Source organism: Triticum aestivum, chromosome 2B, assembly GCF_018294505.1.
Source record: "Triticum aestivum cultivar Chinese Spring chromosome 2B, IWGSC CS RefSeq v2.1, whole genome shotgun sequence".
In the NCBI taxonomy this organism is placed as follows: Eukaryota; Viridiplantae; Streptophyta; class Magnoliopsida; order Poales; family Poaceae; genus Triticum; species Triticum aestivum.
The window spans coordinates 39,650,351-39,665,613 of record NC_057798.1 but is presented as its reverse complement, the minus strand read 5'-3'; positions in this window follow the sequence as shown (position 1 = coordinate 39,665,613).

The following is a 15,263-nucleotide window of genomic DNA, read 5'->3' as shown; positions in this document are numbered from 1 at the left end:
GCTCTGTGTTTAGTGCTTTTTATTCATACATACATGTGTATTTTTTTGTTCATTGCATTTTTTCATATATATAATTAATGTATATATGTATGTGGTAGCTATATGATGAATGGATGTGGCTATATGTATGTATGAATATAATGTTCATAGCATTTTTTTGTTTATATATGTTTTTTCATATATGTATTAATTTTTTATTTAGGTTGTTAGTAGATATCAATTTTAGGTTAGTGCATTTTAATTAGGTTAGTGTGGAGGAAAAAGTAAAATAAGGAAAAGGAAGAAAAGAGGAAGAAGCAAGAAGGAAGAAGAAGAAGAAATAGAATGAGAGGAAAAAGGGAAATAAGAAGAGGAAGAAAAGAGAAGAAGAGGAGAGGAAAAGAAGAGGAGAAATAAATAAGAAGAAGAAAAAAGAAGAAAAAGAAGAGGAGAAGAAGAAAAAATAGAAAACAAATCTATTTTTTCTTCTTGTCCTCTATTCCTTTCTTCTTCTTCTTCCTTCTCTTCCTTCTTCCTCTTTTCTTCCTTTTCCTTAATTATTTTCCTTTCTCGAGGGAGAAGAAGAAAAAGAAGAGGAGAAGAAGAAAGAAAGGAATAGAGGAGAAATAAATAAGAAGAACAAAAAAGAAGAAAAGGAAGAGGAGAAGAAGAAAGGAATAGAATTTTTCTATTTTTTCTCCTTCTCCTCTATTCCTTTCTTCTTCTCCTCTTTTTTTTCTTCTTTTTTTTCTTCGATCTTCTCCTCTATTCCTTTCTTCTTCTCCTCTTTTTATCTCTTCTTCGTTTTCTTATGTTTTATCGGGCCTGTCGCCGTCAGGCTGCTCGCCTTCGCCCTCGCCGCCCCCTCGAGATAACTTCGACATGAGGGGCGGTCGATATATATACCCCCTCTCGACCATCATAACCTATACAACGGCAGCACCCCCCTCGGCCCTCTCGCTCGACCAAAACTCTTGAGGCCACCCAAATTTACCAAGTTAAAAGAGCGTTGTCGTCGAGGCCACCCCAAAACCTTGAAGCGTTGTGTTGAGGCGATCCCAAACCCTAGAGAAGCAGCGTCGAGGCCACTAACATGATTCCTTATTGTGATTAGCTAGCTAGTTCCATATTTGCCACTAATATATATCCATCTGTACCATGTTTGAATAATAATTGACATGTCGTAAATATTTGCAGAAACTATGGAGCACTACCGAGACGAAGCAACAGAAGCGATGTTGGGGGAGATGATCGCAGAAGGAACTGATGTTGTTGCATCATTTTTCATCGACGTCGTTGGTGAGGAAGGACTTGGTGAAGAAGAGGGCTATGTTCATGATGGCTCCGGCCCATTAGTGCCGGTACAAGAAGAGGGCTATGTTCATGATAGCTCCGGTGATGACCCAATGGAGGTACAAGAAGGAGACCTGCTGACTGCTCCGGTGACCGAGCCGAGTCCGCCCAGGTATATATATATTAGTTAAGCCCGTGCTGACTAGTTAATTGATGCATTCATTGTTTTGGTATATGTACACATATTAATTTCTATCATCTTTCTTCCTTTTAATTTCTAGCCCCCCGGATCGAGCACAACTTCGGTAAGGAGACGAGGCCCGAAGAAAAAGTTGAGCTCGGATGAAAGGTTTGAGATCATAGAAATCGCGCCCGACAGCGAACCGATTGAAACCATCCGGACAAAGAACGCATTTTCTGCTGAGTGCAGGGTTCTTGTTAGGGACAAGATCCCGATCAGCATCCAGCAATGGTATAAGCCGAAGGATGACCCTGAGGTGTCTTATGTCAATGATATGCAGAAATAAGATCTTTGGACTGAGCTGAAGGCAAATTTCACCCTACCGCCAGAGGAGGATCCGGAGAAGCCAGTTAAAGAGAAATTAATCAAGTCTTGTGCTCTTAAGAAGATGGCAACCCTATTCAGGAGGTGGAGGAAAGAGTTGAACCATTTTGTCCAGAAAAAAAGACACCAGAATTCATCGGCAAATATGAGAAGATCAAAGATCACTGGCCTGCATTTGTGGCCCACAAGACATCGGAAAAGAGTAAGAAGATGTCGGCGACGAACAAGCAAAATGCTGCGAAGAAGAAGCTTCACGATCGCACGGGGTCAGGTGGCTACCTCAAAGCCCGGCCTAAGTGGTCCAAGGCTGAGAATGATCTGCTTGAAAGAGGGATCAAACCAGAGACAATGAGATGGCCAGACCGTTGCCAGACTTGGATCTTCGGGGCTGACGAAACCTTGGACCCTGTATCAGGGATGTGCCGTTGGACGGACGAGCAACTGGAAATACCAGTCAAGAACCTTCAACACTATATCAATGCAGCACAGAAAGGGACGTTCGTACCAGACAGGGAGAAGGACGAGCTCACAATGGCCCTCGAGAATCCTGAGCACCCTGGACGGACTCGAGGCACGCCAGGCTCCATTCCATGGAAGGTTGGTTTTCCGGACGCAGGGGGTTACAAAACCCACGAGAGGAGGAAGAAACTGGAGCAGGGCCAACTGCAGGTGCTGCACGAAAGGGTAATGGGGCTAGAGGAACGAGAAGCAGCAGATCGCAGCAAACGACCTGCCGAAGCTTCCCCCGAAGCTACCCCACCATCTCAGCGGAGAAGCAACGTGGCTTCCACCGAGCTGCTTCAGCCGGAGCATGTCTTGACGGCTCCTGCCAGCTATCCCGTAGATGATATCACGGAGTCTTAACATTGCCACATTATGGCGCGATGGATGAATTTGAAGGTCAAGGCGGCTATTGGCTATGTTTATCCTAGTGGATCTGGAGCAACTTATCACTGCCGACCGATTCCAGAAGGATATGCTAAGGTGATGGTGGATGAAATAACGGAGGGATTTGAGGACCTCGTGCTTGACCACCCTACCTGTGAAGTGGAGACTAGGCTGGGTTCTGCTCTGAAGACTCCATGCCTATGGCAGAAGGAGCTCATCAACCTTCCGAACTGGACGCCTTCGCCTCCTCCTCCTCCTCCGGCGAGTCAGGGCACTCCGCCTCCTCCACCGCCTCCTCCTCCGGCGAGTGACGATCAGGGCACGTGTGGCGGCACTTCGCCTCCTTCTTCGGCGCGTGGCGGCACTCCGCCTCCTTCTCCGCCTGCGCCGGCGCTCCCGAGCAGCCAGCAGCCTCCTCCTTCTCCGCCTCGCCAGTAAGGGCGGAAGAGACCCGCCGCCACCCTAGCTGCTCTGGCGCGTCGTACTCCTTCTCCTCCACCTCGTAAGCAAGCACGAAAGAAGACAGACGCCGCAGCCACTCCGTCTGCTCCGGCGTCTAGCAGCACAACCAGAGCCGGGAGGCAATACAGATACGGTCCACCTCTCAAGCCTCTAGAGAAGTTACCGTACGAGAGGACCGAGGAGGAAAACGATACAATTGTGCGGACCCAAGTGAAGGAGTTCTTTGAAGGGGTGAAAGCAAAGAGACATCCACCTCCAGAGGAGAAGGTAGATCCGGTGAAAGCAAAGCGCACTATCGATGCCCTGAGGAAACCACCAAAGTCTCCACCGAGAACAAACTATGAGCGCATTACTGAACAGACATATCTCCAAGCCCAGCGGTCGGGAACTACTGTCAGTGCTAAAATCTTAAAAGAACGAGAAAAGGGGAAAAAATTGCCTAGCTTAGTGAACAAGCACAACAATCGTGCCCCCCCTGCTCACACTACTAGGGAAAAGCCTATACACAGAATCTTAGCAGGAGCGCGGTTCAAAAAGGAGCGCTGCTGCTAAGTAGTAGTAGCGCGTGTCCTGTAAACTCGCTGCTGATAAGGATTTAGCAGTAGCGCGCTCGGCCTAAAACGCACTGCTACAAATATCGACCGGCGGTGTTCACCTAACTCTAAGTAGCAGTAGCGCGGTCGCAAGAACCACGCTACTGCTAAGTATGTAGTAGTAGCGCGCTTTTTCCGGCATCGCTGCTGGTAAATTTCAAATTGCCAGACTTTTTTTCCCAGTTAGCAGTAGCGTCGTATCCCAAAGCGCGCTGCTGCTAAATCCTTATCAGCAGCGCGTTTTATGTCCCGTGCTACTGCTAACCCGCACCAACCCAACACCTTTCCCCACCCGTCCCTCCCCTCCCCCTCCTCTTTTCCCTTCTGCCTACCTCCCCCTCCTCTCTTCCCTTCCCCCTACCTCCACCACATGCTCCCACTCTCACTCTTCTTCTTCTCCTCAATACTTCTCCCCCATTACTCTCTCTCTTCTATCCACCTTTCTCTCTCTTCGTTACTCCTACATAACTACACCACCTCCATTAATGCATCTCCTTTCTCTTTTTCCTTTCCCCTCCACTAGTTGAAGTTGTCTCCTCCCAAATTAGGTAGCTAGGTAGATGTAGGATTTAGTTAAGTGACCTATTTGCCCCCTAACTAGATCTATATTTGTCAAGAAGAGCTTTGTGCACTTTTGATCTCCCTACAACATCATCTCCACTGTGTGCTCGATCTCGATCGAGATAGAGGTGATGAAAATTTCATGCTTTTGCAAAATGGAAATATGTTTATGTGTGTGTGATATGTTTGTGGAAATTGTGTGTGTGGCATGAGTTGACGCCGCCAAATTGTGCTTTTGAGTTGCCTATGTTTTGCCGAAATGTCGATTTATTTCCGTTTCGGCGAATTCCGGGGAAACTCTAGATCCATATATGTCCTATTTTTAGGGAAGGTCATGCCAAAAAAATTTATGACTTTGATGCATGCATGCATTTTTATAATCAATTTGTTTATTATTACCGTGCAGAGTTGACGATGGTCAATGGAACGATGGTGGACAGGTGGTTGCGGTCGGCGGTGCAGGACATGAAAGAAAATAACCGGACAGAGGTTTTATGTCCGTGTCGAAAATGCAAAGGAATAGTTTGGCTCGACCCCCATGACGATGGTCGTGTCGAAGCGCACCTGCTCATGACTGGTTTCATGGATGGCTATACTCGGTGGATAATTGAAGATGAGGATGACGATGTTGAGGATGCCGATGGGGCAGGCAATGATGACACGGGGCAAGATGAAGAGATGATCGATAATGGCGGCAGGGAAGAGGCCGGACATGGCGGCGGAGAAGGGGCCGGACATGGCGGAGGAGAAGGGGTCGGACATGGCGGCGGAGAGAACGACATGGACTCCACGCAGCAGAGTTCGTCGGTACTAAGTTCAATTGTGCGGGACCCTCATGTTCAAGCATTGCTTCGCAAGGAGACGAGTACTGAGAGAGCTGCTTCTAGAGAGGAGGCTAAGCTGGAGCAACTGGTGGTAGACTCGAACACTCCATTGTATGATGGTTGCAATCCTGAGGTGACCCGCTTGAGTTTCACGCTCCAACTCCTGAAGACGAAGGCTAAAAACAAATGGACCGACACTAGCCTCGATGAGCATCTCAAGTACCTAAAGGATCCCGCGGGTAATCTATGTCCTACTAGTGTTGATGAGGCCAAGAAGATCGTGTTCCCTCTTGATCTGCCACACGTTAGATACCATGCATGCATCAACGATTGCATAATTTATCGGAAGGAGCACGCGGAAAAAACAAGCTGTCCGGTGTGCAATGCTTCTCGATACAAGAAGGCCGGGAAGAAATGTCCCCAGAAAGTTGTATGGTACTTACCGATCACTCCCCGTCTCCAGAGGTATTTTGTAGATCCCAAGGAAGCAAAGCTAATGCGCTGGCATGCGGAGAGGAAGAAGCCCGACGATGGAGATGATCCGAAGCTGAGACACGTGAAGGATGGAAGCCAGTGGAGAGCGTTGAACAGCTTCTATCGGTATTTTGAATGTGATGCAAGGAACGTCGTGCTCGGCGCATGTACCAATGGCATGAATCTGTTTGGCAACCAGAACACCAACCATAGCACATGGCCCATGTTTGTATGGATGTACAACCTCCCCCCCTGGTTGTGCATGAAATCGAAGTACATTCACATGAGCATGCTTATTCAAGGGCCGAAACAACCAGGAAATAATATTAATTTGTATCTGGGGCTACTTCAAGAGGAGTTAGACACGTTATGGAAAACACCGGCCAAGACATGGGACGCCAGAAAAGGTGAGTATTTCAACATGATAGCCGCGCTGATCATGACAGTGCAGGACTATCTCGATTACGGATATGTGGCAGGCCAGGTGTGCCATGGATATTGCGGTTGCACACGGTGCATGGATGATACGATGTCTCAGCAGCTAACATCAAGGAAAGATGGCGGGTCTGGGAAAATCGTGTACATGGGGCATCGAAGATGGCTTGAACAGGACGGCCCGTGGAGAAACCGTGGAGATCTATTCAATGGTTACGCTGAGCATCGAGGACCTCCACGTAAGCGGAGCGGTGCCGAAATTGATGAGCTGTTGAAAAACTGGAAGGAGTTCCCCGCGCTGGGAAAGACGATGAGAAAGGCACCGGAGCCGCTACTGAAGGTATGGAAGACGAGGTCTGTGTTCTGGGACTTGGAGTACTGGCACAAACTCGATACACCTCATTGCCTTGATCAAATGCATATCTGTAAGAATGTCCTTGAGAGCTTGCTCGCAATACTGATGAACATGCCGGATAAGACCAAGGATGGGCAGAAGGCAAGAAAAGACTTGCAAGATTTGAAAATCAGGGAAGATCTGCACATGCCGGCCCGTAAAATGTCAGACGAGATAGAGACGGAGACAGAGGCACGGGAGAAGAAGGTCAAGAAAATAAAGAAAGAGGATTATTGCCCCCCTTCTTGCTTCACCTTAAGTCAGGCTGAGATCAATCAATTCTTTAAGTGCCTTACCGGGGACAAAGTTAGTTCCGGTTACTGTGGCAAGATAAGCAGATATCTAGACACGGACAAGACAAGGTTCAGCGGGATGAAGTCCCATGACTATCATGTGATGGTGACGCAGATACTACCTGTTGCCCTTAGAGGGATAATGGACAAGCACGTCCGTGACACGCTTATTGGTCTCTGCAAGTTTTTCGACGTCATCTCTCGAAAGTCGATCAGTGTGAAGCAGCTCCAAAGGCTACAGGAAGAGATTGTTGTGATACTGAATGAGCTTGAGATGTACTTCCCGCCCGCGTTCTTCGACGTGATGGTGCATCTGTGTGTCCATATTGTGGATGACATAATAGACCTGGGGCCGTCATTCCTGCACAACATGATGCCGCACTACTAGGAAAAGGGCTATAGATAGGATTGATTCTAATGGCGCACCGTGGAAGCAGTGCGCCACTACTATATACTAATGGCGCACCTATTTGTGATACGCCATTAGTGTGGAAGACACTAATGGCGCACCGTAAACAGGGTGCGCCACTAGTATGAATTATTTTTTTTCCATTTTCCCATACATACTAATGGCGCATCGTGTCCATAATGCGCCATTACTATCTATAACTACTAATGGCGCACCAAGCAGGTAGTGCGCCATTACTGTAAATTTTGTTTTATTCTTTTTTTGCAAAACTACTAATGGCGCATCGTGGCATAGTGCGCCATTACTAGTTTAAACTAGTAATGGCGCACTCAGAGGAGATGCGCCATTAGTATATATACTTATTATTTTTACTTTTTTGCAAAACTACTAATGGCGCACCGTAGGCTGATGCGCCATTAGTAACCAGGGTTACTAATGGCGCATTTTCCTACGGTGCACCATTAGTAACCTGGGACCAACAAGATATTTTGGACAGCCCACACCTACCCACTCACTTTCCCCACTTCATTCCATCCACCTCCTTCTCCAAGCTTTCGGCCATCTCCTCCTCCTCACCTCATTTCCACCATAGATTCAACAAAATTAAGTGGTGAAATTACCTTTTTTTGATAGGTAAGTAAGGGAAAGCTATCTTCATGATATAGATCTACTTTTTTTTCTCCCTAGCTCGCTCCAACAACGTGCACATGCACTTTTTGTGGCCTAGCTAGATCTATGTATGTTTGTGGTGTTGCATGTGTTTGTGGTGTTGCATATATGTTTGTGTTTGAAGGTACCGGTATTTGAAATATGCGATAGTTGCCAATATTTTGCCGGAATGTTTTGATTCATTTCCGTTTCGGCGAGAATTTTGGCACTATGCATTCTTTTTGGTCCTATTTTTAGGGAAGGTCATGCCAAATTTTTTCTTGGTTCTAACATATCGTTTTGCTCTACCCCGCAGGCGACCATGGTCCGCACGATGACTGAAGGCATCGTGAATAGGTTTTTGAGCTCCGCGAAGGCCGAGATGCTTCAAAAGAACGAGACGGAGATAAGATGTCCATGTCGAAGATGCAAGCTAAAGAGCCTTATTGCGGACCCGGATTCCGGGCAGGTGCGGGACCACCTGCTCTTGCGTGGTTTCATGGATGGCTATCGGTGGCAAGGTGATGAAGATGACTATCAAGTCGTCCATGGCCAGGGCCGGGCAAGAAATGAGGAAGGGCAACAAGACAAGTGCCACCGCGGCGAGGGCGGGCGAGAAGACGAAGAATCTCCAGGACATGATCACGACGGTGATGCTGTACACAGTCATCATGTAGAAGATGTCGTACATGATGATGAGGAAGATCAAGACGAAGGGAATGATCATGAAGATGAAGATGCCGGAGCAGACGACGATGGAGGCTGGGTGCAGGACCCTCATATTCAAGAGCTGCTTCTCAAGCGGACGGATAACGCAAGAGCTGCCGCCCGAGAGAAAGCCAAGCTGGATCAACTGGAGATAGACGCGGTTACTCCATTGTATGAAGGATGCAGGCCCGAGGATACCCGCCTGAAAGTAACGCTCATGGCTCTGGAGATGAAGGTAAAACACAAAATGACCGACGCATGCTTCGACGAGAACATGTCATTCTGGCACGAACGTCTTCCCAAGGGGAACAAGTGCCCGACCAGTTTCGAGGAGGCGAAGAAAATCGTGTGTCCTGTGGATTTACCGCACGTGAAATACCATGTGTGCATGAACAATTGCATCATTTATCGGGACGAGCACGCGGAGTCTACCATATGTCCGGTGTGCGGCGTCACTCGATACAAGAAGAGGAAGAAAGCTCCTCGAAAATCGGTGTGGTACTTTCGGATCACTCCTCGTCTGCAGTGGTATTTCGCGGACCCTAAGGTAGCAAAGCTCCTGCGTTGGCACGCGGATAGGGAGGAGAAGAAGCGAGAAGATGACGCAAATGATCCGGAGATAGATAAAAAAGACAAGATGCTGAGTCACCCTAAGGATGCGAGCCAGTGGCAAGCGTTGAACTTCGAATACCCAGAATTTGGGAACGATCGAAGGAACATCGTGCTGGGCGCGAGCACCGATGGAGTCAATCCGTTTGGCAGCCAGAGAAGCACACATAGCACCTGGCCTGTGTTTGTGTGGATGTACAACCTTCCCCCCTGGTTGTGCATGAAGAGGAAGTACATTCACATGAGTATGCTAATTGAAGGGCCGAAACAACCAGGGAACGACATCAATCTGTATCTGGGGCTCCTGAAAGAGGAGCTTGACACGCTGTGGAAAACGCCAGCCAATACGTGGGACGCCGCAGAGAAAGAATATTTCCCTATGAGAGCCGCACTGCTCACGACGGTGCACGACTATCTCGGTTACAGATATCTCGCGGGGCAGGTAGTCCACGGATTTTCTGGATGCGTAAGGTGCATGGATGACACAACGTATCGCCAGCTAGATAGAGATCCCGGGTCTTCGAAAACCGTGTTCATGGGACATCGAAGGTGGCTTCGCGACGATGACCCGTGGAGGAAACGCAAGGATCTGTTCGATGGTGAAACCGAACCCCGAAAACGCCCGTGTACGAGGAGCGGCGAGGAAATAGACAAGTTGTTGAAAAATTGGAAAGACTGCCCACTGCTGGGAAAGAAGCGAAAGGCGCCAGAGCCGCTGCTGAAGGTATGGAAAACGAGGTCTGTTTTCTGGGACTTGCCGTACTGGAAGATCCACCGTGTGCCTCACAGCCTTGATGTCATGCATATCACGAAGAACGTGTGCGAGAGTCTGCTTGGTACCCTGCTCAACATGCTAGAGAGGACCAAAGATGGGCCAAAAGCAAGGGCAGACTTGAAATCAATGGGCATCAGGCAGGAGCTTCACGCTAATGATGATGATGATGATGATGATGAGGCGAAGCAGGACACGGAAAGTCGTCGCAAAGGCAAAAAGGCCAAGAAGACCGGAAATGACTACCCTCCCGCGTGCTTCACTCTAAGTCAGGAGGAGATCGAGCAGTTTTTCACCTGCCTCCTAGGAGTAAAACTTCCTTACGGTTACGCGGGGAAGATAATCAGATACCTAGACCCAGCAAAGCAGAAGTTCAGCGGGATGAAGTCTCACGATTGTCACGTGCTGATGACGCAGATACTTCTAGTTGCAATCCGTGGGATCATGGACGCGCACGTCCGTGAAACGCTATTTGGCCTATGCAACTTTTTCGACGTCATCTCTCGGAAGTCGATTGGCGTGAGGCAACTCAGAAGGCTACAGGAAGAGATCGTGGTGATACTATGCGAGCTTGAGATGTACTTCCCGCCCGCATTCTTCGACGTTATGGTGCATCTGCTGGTCCATATAGTGGAGGATATCATCCAACTCGGGCCGACGTTCCTGCACAGCATGATGCCGTTCGAAAGGATGAATGGTGTCATCAAAGAATCTAAACTGTTTACATGGCAGTGTGTGATACAACTCTTCAGGAGGCTATAAGCATGCAAGTTGCTCAACCTCTGGACATTGTTCAGTTGCAAATGCATCTGAAGTAGATTGAGATTTCATTCTGCTTCCTTGTGCTCTATGTAGAATGCTTCTAAATTTCCTGTTTTGTCCAACTGCAGTTTCTTGAATTAACTTGCTATGCATTAGGTTGGTCTCATCCTCAGACCGATGCTGGTAATGATATGTATGTGCTATTAGAGGCTGGTATTGTTCTAGTTTTAGTTGTGATGGTTTGCTTGTGGGTTTGTTTGACTCAGGTGTTTTAGTTCATGTTTCCATGTACAAATGTTTTAGTTAGTCAACTGAATCGAGTTTGAGATGTTCTGTTTCTGATGGAGTGTCAAAGCAGATGGAGTGTCAAAGCAGTAGAGTTTTCAAAACTAGATCATTTTACTGGCCATTTAGTGACAAGTTTCCTGGGAGTTGTCGACCCTTCTGCCTTTAGTTGTTGCTAGCCTAGAAGTAAGTCTCCTCATGGTTTTACTGGATCATTGAATTATCCCCGATAGTGAAAGGGCATAAAGCTCTCTAGCTGATTGACTATGCGTGTTCTGTTATAGCTATTTCAGCAAATTGATGTCATCCTCTATTAGCAATGTTGCAATAAGGGAACATATATATCATTAGTAAGGTTAAAAGGAAGTGATCCATCTGCAACTGGTGTTTATTAGTCTTTTTGAGTGAGTTATCTGCATCTGCTCCTTGCGGTGGTGGTTGTTTAGATGTGCAGTAAGAAACCATGCTTGATTTGGGGGACTGAACTTATGCTTATGTATGCCATCAGAAGCAGTTCGAAATCAATATTCTCTCTTTTCCTTGCAGGTTTGGGCAACTTCAGTCGGTTGATCTTGAATCCATTGAGCCTTCACTTAGAGCTGGTACTCATCCATGTAACTCTTCACATTTCCATGTAGGATGGTTGCCTATCACTTACTAGTGTGCTAGTGCCCCTTAGTCCAAAGACTAATAGCTATGACAAAGTATAATTCCTTGTAGTGTTTAAGTATAACAAAATTCAGAGAAATGCATGCAGAAGCTAGATCAGTACCAGCTAGCTAGCTAGCTAGTAGTAGTACTACTGCTACTGTTCTTTCCTTTCTTTTTCTCTCTGCTCATAATTTTTTTTAAGATTTATCTGTTCATACGATGATATACTAATAATTATAAAGAAAATCTTGGACACCCATGGATTCAAGAGTTAGCTAGGTAAATGATAAGAGGGATGCATGAGAAGCTAGCTACACTGCCATGAACTTTGTTTTTCCTTTTGACAAACACTCTTGTTAACATCAGGAATTAAAAATGCAACATAGAACAAGATATATAGATAGCTGAAAGAAAGAGGTGTGCTTTGAAAGAAAAAATGTGCACCTGCAAGTGAGACTTGACATGTGCCAAGCTAGTAAACAAAATCTGTATATGTACATACTCTCATAAGGTTCTAAGAGATATTGTAGTAAGCTTGATGTTCCTTGTCGTTGACTTATCACCGTTAAACAGAGACCTCTGAGCCATGATCTGTAAAAATACATTTGTTATTCTTTCTGTGTTTGTACAGACTTGCTAAACTATTGATGATTTTTTGTTGGGAGACATATTATATCTGGAATGGAAGCTCACATAAGTTGAGCTGATTTTTGTCCATATGAAAGCAGAGGACCATATGGTCTGTGGCTGGGTTTTGTCTCCGACCATCGTGTCGTGCTGAATTTGCAGGTACCCCGAGAGGCCCTTGAGTTTGCCGGAATGTCGATTAACTTCCGTTCCGGCAAATTCGGGTACTCCATATGTCCTATTTTCAGCAAAGGTCATGCTGAAATTTTCCGTGAATTTTAGCATGACTTTGCTAAAAATAGGACATATGGGGTACTTGCGACTAATGCATGGGCCGGGCTATCTTAGTACTTAGTTAAGTAGGATCAACTGCCCTGCCATTCTTGCTGCATTAAATCATAGATGGCAATAGAGCCAAGTGATTAGGCCCAACTTAGAATTATCCTTAGCATCGATAAACCCTAGATGATAAACCCAACATAGGTGGCAATAGAGCCAAGATTAGGCCCAACCTAGGGTGCCTCGGCATCGATAAACCCTAAATGATGAAAACTTAACTTGGTTGCCCCGGATGCCTCGGTGTCGATGAGAACCTAAATGATGAAAGCTTAGGCTTTTAGGGTGCCTCGGTGTCGACAAACCCTAAATCATGAGACCATGATCTTGTTCCTTGACAATAAACATCTTTTTGGCCAAACTTTTTTCCTATTTAGAGAGAAACATGGCCCACAACGATGAGGCCGGTGGTTCGGGCGGCAAGCAATTCTGGGAGCTATCCCAAGAGATGGAGGAACAACCTCACCGCTATGATGACGCCGCGGAAGACACCGATCCTGATTACACAACCCCTAGTGGCGTCGGGGATGACACCACTGATGGTGCCGCCGAGGATGCCACCACTGATGATGGCGGCGCACACACAGATGGTGGCGGCGCACACACAGATGGCAGCCAACCGAAGAAGCAAAGGAAGGACCGGCGCCCGAATGCGCTCCGCACCGTCAAGGAGGAATTCACTCAAGTGGACTCCGACGGGAATCCAACGGAGCCCAAACATATAGTCAAGGGGTACTCGGTTCAGCTCGGGTGCATTCTCCGGAGCACCGTCTCGATCAACACCGAGAACCTTAGGCATAAGGACCGAGGGAATTTGCGCAACCTCCTCTTCACGAAGCTGCACGAACAATACAAGTTCCCCGCCAAATTTGAAAACACACGCCTCTCAGGGAATAAAGTGAACAATGCCGCCCTCACGAAGATGAGCACGGCCCTGTCTACTTGGAGAAGCACGGTGAAGAGAATGATTGATAAAGGTGATAGTTATGACAAGATCAAGGCGAAATATCCTTTGATGAGCGAAGATGAGTACAAGGAGTTCAAGATCAAGTGCCAGAGCCCCGCAACCTACGAATCAAGTCAGTGGGGGAAAGAAATGCGGGAGTTGAACTTAGGGGAACACAAACTCGGTCCCGGCGGTTATAGAGTGGCGGAGCCTATATGGGACAAGGAGGACGCGGAGCGTGCCGAGCAAGGCCTACCGCCCCGCTTCGAGAAATACAGCGGTGACAAGCAGACCAGGAACTATGTCAGGGCACGGTACAAGGAGGACCCGATAACAAAGGAGCTTACCACGGATCCAAAGACCAGGGCGCTTGAGCTTGTTCTGGTAAGGAATACACCCCCGCGTAATTAGCTCCATATGGTTGCACTCCAATTAATCCCCAATATTTCTAAATGGTTCATGTTCCTTTCGCAGGACAATGAAAGCAGTAGCGCGGGGTCGTCTAAGAGCTCCCCTTTCGACACCCCTTTAAATAGGGCGTTGAACGTAATGAAAAAGAAGGATAAGCTCGATAAGCCGACGTCAGCTGGTCGTGTGGCCGGCAAAGGCTTGTCCACAAAATGGGGGTCATACTATACCGCTGGTTTGCGGAAGGAGAAAAATACCAGCTCGGAAAGCCAGATGCGCGAGGTTGAAGAACTCAAGGCACATGTGGCGCGGATTCCGGAGCTTGTCCATGAGCAAGTGAAACAACAACTTGGAACGACGCTCAACGCCATGGTGCCTACGTTGATTCATGGGCTGACGACGTGGATTGCGGGCGGCCAAAAGGGGCCTCCCCCGGTTCCCAGCTTCACGGCCAGCAACTCGCACAGCGCGGCGGCGGCACCATTGGTGTCTCCGGCGGCGGCGCCATTGGTGTCTCCGGCGGCGGCACCATTGGTGTCTCCGGCGGCGGCGCCATTGGTGTCTCCGGCGGAGGCGGTATTCGTGTCTCCGGCACCGGCACGGCATTGGAGCTTAATGCACCCGGGTGTACGCCGACCGGCACCTCGCCAGCAAGCGCCCCCTCCGTCAGTTGCACGCCCGCCGTTGGCGGTGCCTCGACATTAGCCGAGCTCGACGGCATCACGGTAACTAAGCCTCTCGGCCAATGACTTCATCTCCTTGCCTTTGACTGGGCATCCCTGACGCCCTATACATGTTTTTCCAGGGCACCGCCGACGTTCCTTGCACTCTTCTGCACTTCGTGGGCGCCGAGTTGGTCGATGTCGCCAAGGGCAGAATCGTTCAACCGGGCAACCCCATGTTCCACGGTAATCCGATGCCAACCACAATGTATAGGGTTGAAGTGGTCCGGGTGCTGCCAGGCTGCGACGAGCTATTACCTCCGATTCGACCCGCTGGGGCCGACGAAGAAGATGAGATGACCCTCGGCACCTGCGTAAACTGGCCCCTGCTATGGCCGAAGAGCCAGATTCGTTTGGGGGCGGGGGACACCACCCCACAGACAAGATCGCCAGTCGTGCCGGCGCCAAGCCATGGAAAGAACGCCGCAACGCTACCGGACCTGCCGGACATCCCTATGGCACAGGATCCGGACAGCCCTATGGCACAGGATCCGGACGGCGACGACAACGACGATGGTACATTTACCAAAGTTGATAAGTACTTTGCCGAACATGGGTACGCTAACGAGTTCTGCGGGCCTCTTTCTCAAGAACCCAACCAAGACCACCGCGATCTAGC